The 13,454-nt window shown below is 44.6% G+C and overlaps 1 protein-coding gene and 1 non-coding gene across 29 annotated transcripts in view; one reads left to right on the forward strand and one right to left on the reverse strand.

The window, feature by feature from the left end:
* TBC1D5 (TBC1 domain family member 5) overlaps positions 1 to 13,454 on the reverse strand; it is a 593,124-nt gene that overhangs the window by 101,333 nt on the left and 478,337 nt on the right. The gene's annotated exons all lie outside the window — the stretch shown is intronic.
* On the forward strand, positions 11,494 to 11,565 carry TRNAS-GGA (transfer RNA serine (anticodon GGA)). The gene has a single exon. It is a non-coding gene; the product is annotated as a tRNA-Ser (tRNA).

Genomic DNA, 13,454 nt, shown 5'->3' on the forward strand with positions numbered 1-13,454 from the left:
TTACACAGCTCAGCCCTTTCATATCTCTTCCAAGTCAGCCCTAATCATCTGACAAAAATGACAATCCCTTCATTTAGCTCCAGCTACTCCTCCACTGGTTTGGTATTCAGTGCAGCTCTACGATAATCAGATCTGAATTGCCTTGATGAAGACGACGGATGCCTCCATGACTGCCACACTATTAAGCCCAACAGCGCAACTTCTCGCTCTCTAGGAATTGCATAGGTTTCCTCGTGGTAGCTGATGACAACCTGGACCCAAGCATAACAGGATAAACGAAACAGGGGTCAAAACCACTGGCCGACTGACAGTGCATTCATGATTTATTTTTGAAATTAACTTTCCTAAGAGTATCACTCATGACCAGTTTTGCTCCTTATTCTCAGTACTTGGAAACATTTCGTTTTTGCTACTATAAAAGGCTTTTCTTCTCTGACTTTCAACAAATTAATAAAAGATTCTGTTACCTTTTGCTAGAAAACAATGAAAAGAAGGGAAGGCACCGTGCAGTTTCTTGAAATATCTTTATAAAGAAATGACAGCAATTCAAGACATGAAGTGCTGATCCACCAAAGCACTTAAAGCCTTTATTAGGAATGATGATCTAACTTGAACACATGAATGAGGCTCAAGCACGGCTCTCACTGAGGTCTATTCAAATTCCTAGGAGACTTACTAGTATCAAGTGACGAGGCGGCTTAAAGTGACACCACACAGGGATAGGAAAAAAAAAAAAGAATGGAAAGATGATGTTGAAAAACAGTATTTGAAATGTAAGAAAATAAAATCAGAGGTTACAGTTGAAAGTTATTCAACAGATTTTCTATCTGCTGTTACTAAAACATAAGTAGGTACACCACGGATGTTCTAGACTAGCACAGTCCCACAGACGTATAATGCAGGTCACAAATACAAGCTTCATATGTAATGTAAAAGTTTCTAGCAAGCCACATAAAAAAAGAGAAAAAAAAAAACAGAGTGAAATTACATATAATAATATTTTGTTCCATTTGACTTATCCAAAATGTTGACACTAAAAACATGTAATCAGTATAAAAATTGAGACTTTTACATGCTTTCTTTTGTACAAAGTGTTTGAAATCCAGCATATATTTTACAGATAGCACATCTGAGTTTGGACCAGCCACACCTGAAGGGCTCAATGGCCACAAAAAGACTGCAGCCACTGTAATGAGCAGAACAGAACCAAATGTCTGATATGTAAGTAAGGCAACATGTGGCTACAGAAATCACATATATAGACACATATTTATAAAAGGCACATACTTTTATACAGTAAGATTCAGTACTGACAGTTCTTTAATTCACCTATAATTCTTCTCTTTTAACACATTATTGACTGAGAGGTGTTTGCAGAAATGAATACCTGTGGCTGGCGATTTATTAAGTGAATCTCGAAATGTCTCAGGTCAATAATGTTTGGGTAACAAAAGACGTATTAATATGTCTCTGGTCAATAATGAATTAATTCAGTTACTTTTGCCTCTTCTGAATATAGTTTTACAAAGTTAATTAATTTTAGAGCAGTATCTTCTCACTCAGCTATGTGCCAACATAAGAGATGGGGTGAGATTCCATGAGCAGAAGTCTAACCTTATGCAGTGAAATCATTTTAAAAGTAAGAAGATATTTGTCTCTCTTGTTTTAAAGAATTTTTTTCCAAAACGAATTTAATAGAAATATAACAGCTTTTAATTCTTACTTTTTATAGATCTGGAATTTCCTCTAAAATTTTAGAGCCACTAGAATTCTACACACACGAAACTCTTCATGTAAGAAAGACCAGACCCCACGACAGCTGTCAGATCTTTGTTCAGGACACGTGAAGTCGACAACTTTAACCTGGTAAGTCTTTGGCAAAGGATTGGGACAATTAGCAATTATTTTAAACCCATTTCACACAGTCAAGATTTCAAGTATTATAAGCTTTTCAAAGCCAATGTGCTTTAACAAAACAAAACAACAACAGCAACAAAGAAACACCACTTGGGAGACTTTTTCATCAGAAGAAAAGATGGTAATCCTAACTTACACTGGTCTGTGTACAGAGACATAACCAATCACGTTTCATGCCCTGAGAAGTAGACATAGCTACACATGAAAATGCAGAAATCACAAACTGAATTCACCCTGGATTTACTGTGTCTTCCCTAGACCAACCTGGATGGATTTGAAATAAATCTTCCACAAGATTGCGGCTAATTTACTTCCCAGGTACCGTCCCCTCCTCTGTTAACAAGCTACTGGAGCTCATCTGAAGGCTTTCTCTTCAGCAGCGTGAAAGTGAAGTCACTTGGTCGTGTCCAACTCTTTGCGACCCCGTGGACTGTAGCCCACTAGGCTCCTCCGTCCGTGGGATTCTCCAGGCAAGAATACTGGGTTGCCATTTCTTCAGCATCGTACTTCACGGCAACACAGGAAGGAAGCTGAGGCTCCCGCCCTTGGGACAGGTGAGCTGGACCTGGGGAGGCAGCCTGGAGCCCTGCGCGCCAAAGTGCCTATCGGAAGCAGGACAGGTACCGGTAGAAACGAAGTCCTCGGGGGAAACGTGGGCAAAGGCCGGGCCAGACCAAACTCGTGCAGCACTGCGGACTTTTCAATGTGCTTCTGTTAACTTGGCACGACCAAGTCAATTTCCAAGGAGTGCCTAAATGACAGCAGTCGATGTCAGGCACAGAACGGATTGAATCCTAACCTCTCTGCTGCAGTTAACATCCTTCACTTCTGAGGTCCATGGTACAGACAGTAAGCTGAGCCCTCGTGTCATTTCAGGTGAGACGCTCTCTCCCTTACCGAGTGTGGCCTCGGATGGTGGCCCAGCCCCTCTGCTCCACTCTGTGGCAGAAGCCCTTCCCTGCCACTCCTACCCGCGCGGTAATGCTTCTGGATTTTACGTTCAAACTCACTTTTCTACGGTAGTACGTTGCTTAGTTGCTAAGCTGTATCTGGCTCTTCTGTGACCCCATGGATTGTAGCCCGCCAGGCCCCTCTGTCCTTCTGATTTCCGAGGCACGAATCCTGGAGCGGGTTACCACTTCCTTCTCCAGGTGATCTTCCCGACGCCAGGGCTCAAGCCCACGGTTCCTGCTGGGACTGCTGTATTGTAGGTGGATTCTTTACCTCTGAGCCACTGGGGAAGCCGCCAAGCGCACCCCTAAACGGCAGCATGCGAGTCCTTCAGTGCTCACTCACACTAGGTCCAGCTACCACAAGACGCACACCCAACCGCAAGGTGAAACGTGACGGTCTTCTGAGCCTGGCGAAGTCAAACTCATCCCCAAAGGGCGTTACAGACAGCACATTCTAGACTGACCCCCTCGCTCTGGTCCCTCACCTGCGGTTGACAATCTCCTTTTGCCCCGTGAATGGGAACTCCAGCAGGAGAAGAGTCCTAGGGACTCATCCCGCTTGAACAATGCAGTGGCTTTCAAAGGCCTGGCGCTGACAACACATGGAACGGAGCAGAGCAGGAGGGGCCCAGGGCCAGCGACCCTGGCTCCGGTGAACCACCAGCAGGGGGTGAGGGAGGCTCAAGTTCTACGTGAAACACGCAGGGACTGCAGCAGGCCCGCCGTCTGCTCTAGGGGCTCAGGTTGCCTAGGGCGGAGGCGACAGGTCGGGGGTCAGGGAGGTTTAAATCCCCTCCACCCACGCCTGCCTGTGGAGGACTCACAGCCCTGGTGCTGATTTCCTCATCTGCAAAACTGCGGAAAGAGTTAAACCGGGCACCCGACATAAAGCACGGCACAGTGGTAGGCACTTTGGAAAAGCTCCAGAAAACGGAAGCTAGAATTCCCTTCTGATACCCCTGAACGCTGATGAGCAGGATGTTGACAGCAAATCTGATGGTTTGATGACTTAAAATCCACGATGGCCAGCTAGTAGAGAAAGCAGTGTTCCATCCTTCTGATAACCATCAAGAAACTTAGGGCAGGGCTTACCAAACATTCCACTTGTTTTAGAAAAGTAACACATATTTAGGAACATATATTGTACACATTGGGCCTCATATGTGTGGAGAAAATCTGTCTTACAAATCAGAACAGGAGTGTGTATACACATACCAGTTTTTAAAAACTGTAAACCACATTCTATTAAAGCACAGTTGTTTGCCAGCTAATGAGGTTAAAACAATTAAAGGGATTTCCTACAATATGTCCAAATTATTATTGGTTATAGTTTTTACATTAAATAAAACTGATAAAGTTCCTGTAGCATTTGTCTAATTGAAAAGGTTGATTTATATTTACAATGTAAATACAATGTCTGTTTGGCATGAAGAAAATGTTTGACAAATGAAGAATTACTTAGTTTTCTTTTCCCTGATATCTTGCTACCAACTCTTAATTTTTAGCATGCCAGATTAGAAAAGGGGAAACAGCACTGTAAAAATATGTTGAACGTTTCTCTTTGATGAAAAATGAGACTCTTATTTTAGTGAATATGTTATTGCCTCAATGCTGGGGGAAAAGCAACCGTCATTAGAAAAACGAATTGCTCAGCTGTTTATAAGCAAAAAGCTCTGGGGGAATTTCTCAGGACCCCAAAGGCAAAGCATTACAGGGTTATGCAAACATATGTTGCAGGTGTTTTAGGGGAGACAGGTGGGCAAACCTCAGCCCTGGAAGAGGAGCTGTTTTGACGCGCTGGGGCTGAGACGAGGCAACCTAAACACACCCAAGCGCACGGGCCGCCACGGCACCGGCGAGCTGGCGCTGCAGAGCAAAAGCTCTCCCTGAGATGATCTTCTGGTTAGTGCCAAGCTAACAGGATTCTTCCCTCCTTATAGTTTTATAGAAAACAAACACTGCCAATTACTTTTTCTTTTTTTTCCAACTAAAGGTATTTTAAACCTGGAACAAAGAACAGCCTGAAATAGCGATAATTACCCAAAAAAGATAAGGATGAAGTATTGTTGCCTTTATTTAAACAAATATTCCTAAGGAGACAGTTTGTTGTAATATCCCCTCTTTGGTTCACTAGGCAACATTAGATTTATCATAATTCTCCTAAAGCCTAAGATATTTCTATATTAAAATGCTAATTTTGTCTTTTCTTTTGCCTGTAATTAAAGCTGGGGAGATTTGTGATCTGATATTCACTGATTGCTAGAGGGTCCACAAAGGTCTCAGCGTTTCTGCTTCTTATTGCCACATATGGCCCTCTTCATTACAACTAGAGTAACACAGAGGATCACAAAGGCAGACGTTACAATCCTAAATGCTCACAAAATTCCCTTAAAATATATAAATAAACAAAATAAGTGGTCTTATGAAGATGCTGCTATCAAATCTAGACTTGTATTTTATTCCCTTCATCAGTTATCCGAGAGCTGGTTTTATTTTCGTGTTACCTGCTACCGAGACAATACTGAATTTACTGCATGTATTTATGTATAATCGTATACGAGCCATACCTGCCTTATCTAAACCATTTTTCCTTTTTGAACAGCCCATACCATGAATTAAACGCCAAATGCTTATACGTTCACAAAACACTGGATTCCCAAAAGTAAAATCTAGTTTGATTTTTTCATAATATTCAAAAATCTAAAACGTGGATACAACACATACATCAAGTTAACATAGATTTTTTTTTTTTAAAGAAAACACACCTTTTCAACAGCGTTGTAAATCAGAATTTCATCTCAGGATCAGGATTAAAATGACCCCTGGCTTATATACTAACAGTTCATATGTCTTTTTGATGAGAAATATATATTGCAGATATTAAATATTAAGAATCTTCGGGCAATTGACAGAAAAATTTAGGTACTTTCAATCTATGCATCTACAGATTAAAACAAAACAATGTTAAAAGGCCTTAACAGTAAAAAGGAAGCAAAGCTGTGAACTGGTGAGGACACAGACAGAAGCTCTGCAGCTGCGCCAGCCTCCGTGGCGCACTGGGTGAGCCCGCTCCTTGAAGCCACAGCCACAGCCCAGCGCAGCAAGCCCAGACCTCAGACGCAGAGGGGTGCTGAGCCCACCCGAGCGCTACGCTCCACGGCAGCCGCGGCAGTCAACAGACCCGAGAGAAATACGTCTTTTCCTTCTTCCAATGCATTTACAGTTGGAATTTAGCATGGAGGACAAGGCCAGATTAACATGCCCCCCAGTATAAATACATAAAGAACTATGGGAAAAGGTTCACATTTACCCATTTTTTTTTTTTTTTTGCGACTGACACTGGGCCTCAAAACCCCCTTTTTTGGCAGTTGGTGAGCTCAGTTCTGAACTCTTCACCTTTTTCCTTCCCTGACTGTGAGCAGAGCAGGGCAGGAGCCTGACTTCACTGGTTCAGACACATGGAACCCCATTTATCTTTTCCAGAGAGTGAAGGTTCCCAACTTTCAATCATATAAATAAGAGAACGGAAAGAAGACATCTCAAAAAAATATCCCTAAATATTCCAATTTGGGAAAGAGACTTTAAGGAACTAAAATCTCAGATATAAAAATTACCCTCGCAAGTTTTTATTTTTAGAAGTGCTAAAATAAGTTTAAACAAATTACCATCAAAACGAAGCAATTTACACATGGCTTTAGGAGTTCTGAATCCTCAAGAGTAAGTCTATGTGACCCCATAGGACTGAGAACCCTGATGTGAGACATCTGACCCCACCTTCCTTCCCTTTCCTGCCCTGCTATCTTCACTGCCCAGGAAACAAAAGCTGAGCTCCTGCACCCGGAGGCCTGGCAAAAGAAAGCCTTACACAGCACACTTCTCATGCAATTTTGGGAGTCACTTCAATGAAAAAACATCTTGCAATTAAAAATCTCATTATATAAATACACTCTTACTACGGTCATTCACTTACACTCTTTTTTTGGTGATACTTTCTAGGATAACAATGAAGCATATATACTTCATTTTGAATTTTGAAATGTCCAAGTAAAGAACTCAGAAACCAAACATAGCTTACAGATTAGAGTTTTATTTTCCTGAGTGAGGCCAATCTCCATTTGAGAAAGTATGTCAAATTAAACCCAGAAACACCAAGGAAAGGCCCTATAGATGGACTCTTCTTGTCTTCTGGATTGTTTTATTCTAGATTTCATTGTCACTATAAGAACACTGACATCAGGTGTTAATTTCTCTAAAGAGTGGAAAATGTCATAAAAGTAGTCCCTCTTTCATCAGTACATTTGATGCAGCCCAGCATTAAAAGCAAAGGCCCTCGGAGCAGACGCTCAAGTGATACCGATGCTGTGCAGTCGCCGAGTCGCGTCTGGCTGTCTGACCCCATGGACTGCAGCACAGGCTTCCCTGTCCCTCGCCATCTCCCGGAGTTTTCCCAAGTTCACGTCCACTGAGTTGGTGATGCCACCCAACCATCTCATCTTCTGTCTCCCTCTTCTCCTTCTGCCTTCCATCTTTCCCAACATCAGGGTCTTTTCCAGTGAGTAGGCTGTTCGCTTCAGCCTATCCATGCATGGATATGGTTTTTCCTGTGGTCACGTATGGATGTGAGAGCTGGACTGTGAAGAAAGCTGAGCGCCAAAGAATTGATGCTTTTGAACTGTGGTGTTGGAGAAGACTCTTAAGAGTCCCTTGGACTGCAAGGAGATCCATCCAGTCCATTCTGAAGGCGATCAACCCTGGGATTTCTTTGGAAGGAATGATGCTAAAGCTGAAACTCCAGTACTTTGGCCACCTCATGCGAAGAGTTGACTCATTGGAAAAGACTCTGATGCTGGGAGGGATTGGGGGCAAGAGGAGAAGGGGATGACCAAGGATAAGACGGCTGGATGGCATCACGGACTCGATGGACGCGAGTCTGAGTGAACTCCGGGAGATGATGATGAACAGGGAGGCCTGGCATGCTGCGATTCATGGGGTCGCAAAGAGTCGGACACGACTGAGCGACTGAACTGAACTGAACTGAACTGAACAGAGTGGAAACAATCCAAATGCCTACCGAGTGACTAATGGATAAACAAAATGTGGTGTATCCATAATGGAATATTAACTGGCAATAAAAAACGAAGTATCGCTACATGCTACAACATGGATAGATGTCAAAAACTATGCTAAATTAAGGAAGCCGGCCACCAGCTTCCCCCACCCCTGCCAAATACTGTATCACACAAAATATCTAGAATAGGCAAGTCCATGGGGACGGGAATCAGATGAGTGGTTGCCTAGGGTGGGGTGGAAAGAGTTGTAAGCAGAGGGAGAAAACTAGGGTGTGACTGATAAGGAGTACAAGGGTTCTTTTAGGAATTATGAACGTGTTCTAAGGCTACAGAACTCTGTCAATATAGTAAAAATCATTGACCTATATGCTTTAAATGAGTGCATTTTTATTGTATGTAAACGAAATCTTAATCAACCTGTTAAAAACAAAAAATATGATATGCACTAGTAAATGAACACACACACAGACACATTTTTTCCTGGGAGGAGAGACGGATGGATGCCTACGAAGGGGGACTAGGTAGATGTTTCTCTTCTTCTGAATTGAGGACACAGTTGGTTTATGGGCTGCCCTGCTTGCTCAGCCAGTAAAGAATCTACCTGCAAAGCAGGAGACAGTAAAGAATCTACCTGCAAAGCAGGAGACTCAGGTTTGACTCCTAGGTCGGGAAGATCCCCTGCAGAAGGGAATGGCAATCTACTCCAGTATTCTTGCCTGGAGAATTCCATGGACACAGAAGGCTGCCGGTTACAGTCTGGGAGTCGCAAAGAGTAGGGCACAACTAAGCAACTAAGACACACAGCTGATTTACTACCTTCTGTCAGTTTCGGGGGGACAGCCAAGTGACTCAGTTACGCACAGGTATGTGCACACACACACACATATCCTTTTTCAGGTTCTTTCCCATTATAGGTTATTATAAGATAGTGAATATAGCTCGCTATCTTTGTTGTGTATCTATTTTACCTATAATAGTGTCTATCTGTTAATCTCAAACTCCAAGTTTATCCCTCTCCCTCCCAGAGACTTTTGTTTTTGTTGTTGCTGTTCAGTTGCTCACTCGCAGGCTTCCCTGTCCTTCACAGTGTCCTGGAATTGCTGGAACACATGTCCATTGAGTCGGTGATGCCATTCAACCTTGTCATCCTCTTCTCCTCCTGCCTTCTATCTTTTCAAGCATCAGGGTCTTTTCCAATGAGTTGGCTCTTCACATCAGGTGGCCAAAGTACTGGAACTTCAGCATCAGTCCTTCCAATGAATATTCAGGTTGATTTCCTCTGGGACTGACTGGTTTGACTCCCTGAAGCCCAAGGGACTCTCTTCTCCAGCCACACAGGGCACCGATTCTCCGGTGCATTTCCGCATCAGGCCTCCCAATGAGTATTCAGGTCGATTTCCTCTGGGACTGACTGGTCTGACTCCCTGACGCCCAAGCGACTCTATTCTCCAGCCACACAAGGCACAGATTCTCCAGCGCATTTCAGCATTATTCCTTCCAATGAGGATTCAGGTTGATTTCCTCTGGGACTGACTGGTTTGACTCCCTGACGCCCAAGGGACTCTCTTCTCCAGCCACACAGGGCATCGACTCTCTGGCGCATTTCAGCATCAGTCCTTCCAGTGAGTATTCAGGTCGATTTCCTCTGGGTCTGGCTGGTCTGACTCCCTGACGCCCAAGCGACTCTTCTCCAGCCACACAGGGCACCGGTTCTTTGGTGCACTGTTTTCTTTATGATCCAGCTCTGACATCTCTGCTAAGTCGCTTCAGTCGTGTCCAACTCTCAGCAACCCTATGGACTATCGCCCACCAGGCTCCTCTCCCAACGGGATTCTCCAGGCAAGAATACTGGAGTAGGTTGCCATGCCCTCCTCCAGGGGATCTTCCTAGCCCAGGGATGGAACCTGTGACTCTTGTCTCCTGCACTGGCAGGTAGGGTCTTTGCCACTTGCACCACCTGGGAAGCCCAACTCTCACAGCAGTACATGACTACTGGAGGTAGGGCAATACCAATACAATATCGTAAAGTAATTAGCCTCCAATTAAAATAACTAAACTTATATTAAAAAAACCCACAACTTTAACTATGTGAAACTTCATCAGCAAAGTAATGTCTCTGCTTTTGAATAGGCTGTCTAGGTTTGTCATAGCTTTTCTTCCAAGGAGCAAGCGTCTTTTAATTTCATGGCTGCAGTCACCGTCTGCAGTGATTTTGGAGCCCAAGAAAATAAAGCCTCTCACTGTTTCCATTGTTTCCCCATCTATTTGCCATGAAGTGATGGGACCAGATACCATGATCTTAGTTTTCTGAATGTTGAGTTTTAAGCCAACTTTTTCACTCTCCTCTTTCACTTTAATCATGAGGCTCTTTAATTCCTCTTCACTTTCTGCCATTAGGGTGGTGTCATCTGCCTATCTGAGGTTATTGATATTTCTCCCAGCAATCTTGATTCCAGCTTGTGCTTCATCCAGTCTGGCATTTTGCATAATGTACTCTGCATAGATGATAAATAAATAGGGTGACAATATACAGCCGTGTTGTATTCCTTTCCCAATTTGGAACCAGTCTGTTGTTCAATGTCTGGTTCTAACTTTTGCTTCTTGATCTGCATACAGATTTCTCAGGAGGCAGGGCTAACATTCCCATTTTTTTAGGAATTTTCCACAGTTTGTAGTGACCCACACAGTAAAAGCCTTCAGCACAGTCAATGACGCAGAAATTTTTGCAGGATTCTCTTGCTTTTTCCTGTGATCCAATGGATGTAGGCTCGTTCCTCTGCCTTTTCTAAATTCAGCTTGAACATCTGGAAGTTCTTGGTTCACATACTGTTGAAGCCTGATTTGAAGGATTTTGAGCATTACCTTACTAGTATGTGAATATGTCCTTTGTATTTTTTTTACATTGCTGTCATTTTCATATCATGCATCATATTACTCCACTCCCATCTGACCATCAATGGGAGTTATCTCCACCATGAGTTTACTGGTAGGGATCAATTCTGATTTCTTATTTATACTGCTACTGCTGCTGCTGCTAAGTCGCCTGAGTCATGCCCAACTCTGTGTGATCCCATAGATGGCAGCCCCCCAGGCTCCTTTGTCCCTGGGACTCTCCAGGCAAGAACACTGGAGTGGGTTGCCATTTCCTTCTCCAATGCATCAAAGTGAAAAGTGAAAGTGAAGTCGCTCAGTCGTGTCCGACTCTTCACGACCCCATGGACTGCAGCCCACCAGGCTCCTCCGTCCATGGGATTTTCCAGGCAAGAGTACTGGAGTGGGGTGCCATCGCCTTCTCCGTCTTATTTATACTACTCTGCACTAAACTAAAAATAAAGCTTAATTCTTTAGTTATACTTTATATAAACAAGATAAAAAATATTTTATATCCTTCTCAGCTTAGATTTTGTACTCTAAAATCATTACATCACCTAAGTGGTAGATTAAACAGGCATGAAGGACAGCTCCTGATTCTGGCTGAACTTGCTACTCTTAGCAAAAGTCTGTCAGACAGCATTATGCTGACTTTGTTTAGCCTACCTCTATGACCTCATGCTTCCCTGGTGGCTCAGAGGCTAAAGCATCTGCCTGGAATGCTGGAGACCCAGGTTCAATCCCTGGGTAGGGAAGATCCCCTGGAGAAGGAAATGGCCACCCACTCCAGTGCTCTTGCCTGGAGAATCCCAGGGACGGGGGAGCCTGGTGGGCTGCAGTCCCTGGGGTCGCGAAGAATCGGACATGACTGGGTGGAATCACTTCACTTTTCACTCTCATGCACTGGAGAAGGAAATGGCCACCCACTCCAGTGCTCTTGCCTGGAGAATCCCAGGGACGGGGGAGCCTGGTGGGCTGCAGTCCCTGGGGTCGCGAAGAGTCGGACATGACTGAGCGGCGTCACTTTCACCTTCATGACCTCGTGCAGGACTTGCTCTTTTCACAGAGGCCTTTGAAGATCTGGAAGGTGAGATGCCGTAAGGCTGACCTTTGAAGGTCATCCAGAAGCTTTAAATGGCACCAACTGCAAGATTTCACCACACACACACACACACACACACACACACACACACGCACACGCACGCACGCACACACACACACGCGCACACACACACACAGGCACATGCCCAAAAGGGAATCTTACAGATCAGTCAGTAACTCTTTGTGATTTTGTGATCTCTGAAATATACTCTCAATTTCAATTATCTTGTCCAAATCTTTTAATACTCATCTCTCCACAGAACTCCTAAGCCTCAATTTCTGGCATTAATATTTCAAACCACTTATTAAAACCCCAGGCATTCCTGATAGCTCAGTTGGTAAAGAATCCACCTGCAATGCAGGAGATCCCGGTTCGATTCCTGGGTCAGGAAGATCCGCTGGAGACGGGATAGGCTCCCTACTCCACTATTCTTGGGTTTCCCTGGTGGCTCAGCTGGTAAAAAATCTGCCCACAATGTGGGAGACCTGGGTTCCATCCCTGGGTTGGGAAGATCCCCTGCAGAAGGGAAAGGTTACCCACTCCAGTATTCTGGCCTGGAGAATTCCATGGACTGTATAGTCCATGGGGTCACAAAGAGTCGGGACATGACTGAGCAACTTTCACCCTATCAGAACCCGAGACCCAGGACATAAAACATCTGGGCTGAGCGAGCTATATCATTCTGCCTCCCAGGACTCCTGCGGCAAGACCCCACAGCTCCATGCCCAGGACCCTCACTGTGACTCAGAACTGTCTCGATTTCCGCCTTGACTATATCAAGTCTCTAATCTTGTGCCCGCTGATACGCATACCACCACCTCAATCACCTTCGAAAAACACAGGTCTGAGGTTTTTTGTTTTTTTTTCACTTCCCTCCCTTAGTTCTGAATCAAGTCTCAATTGCCAAAGTCTCAGTTTCTCAGCAGACATCAAGGACCACCATGACCTCCATGATCTCCATGACCTCCATGACCCAGCCCTAAAATATGTCTCATGTCAGCTGGGAGTGACAGTCGCTCACTGAGTCCACCTCCTTGCAGGCAGGAGGTTGTCTGCTTTGTTTGGTTTCTGTGATTCTGATATTGTTGGCCTGAATCTTCAGAGGAGTTTCATTAGGAAGCTGAGAATCTGGATGCCACTTTATAACCAAGAAGTGTGACTTTAGCTGGATGAGAAGGAAGGTTGTGAAGGGCCCGCAGGAAAAGGGCAGCAACGGCAGTCCCAGGAGAAGGAAGACCACGCAGCTGGGGTGAAGACAGTGTGGAAAGGCAAACGCTCTTCTGGCTCGACCCAGCCAGCCCCCCCCCCCCCCCAATGCACAGATCCCCCTGTGCAGATACTTCCTGTGTCAGGGGCTACGCTGGGTACTGGGAGGGCGATGGGAACACAGCAGTCTGGAGTCCACCCTGAAGGGGCAAGAGGATGGAATGAGGAAATAATCACACACGTCAGTGTAAGACCGTGTCCGTGCCGAGTGCTTAGAAGAGGAGGCACAGGGTGCTAGGGAAGTGCGTAACGGGGATTTTGCTTCATCAGCGAGGA

Source organism: Ovis aries, chromosome 1 (genome assembly GCF_016772045.2).
Source record: "Ovis aries strain OAR_USU_Benz2616 breed Rambouillet chromosome 1, ARS-UI_Ramb_v3.0, whole genome shotgun sequence".
Lineage (NCBI taxonomy): Eukaryota > Metazoa > Chordata > Mammalia > Artiodactyla > Bovidae > Ovis > Ovis aries.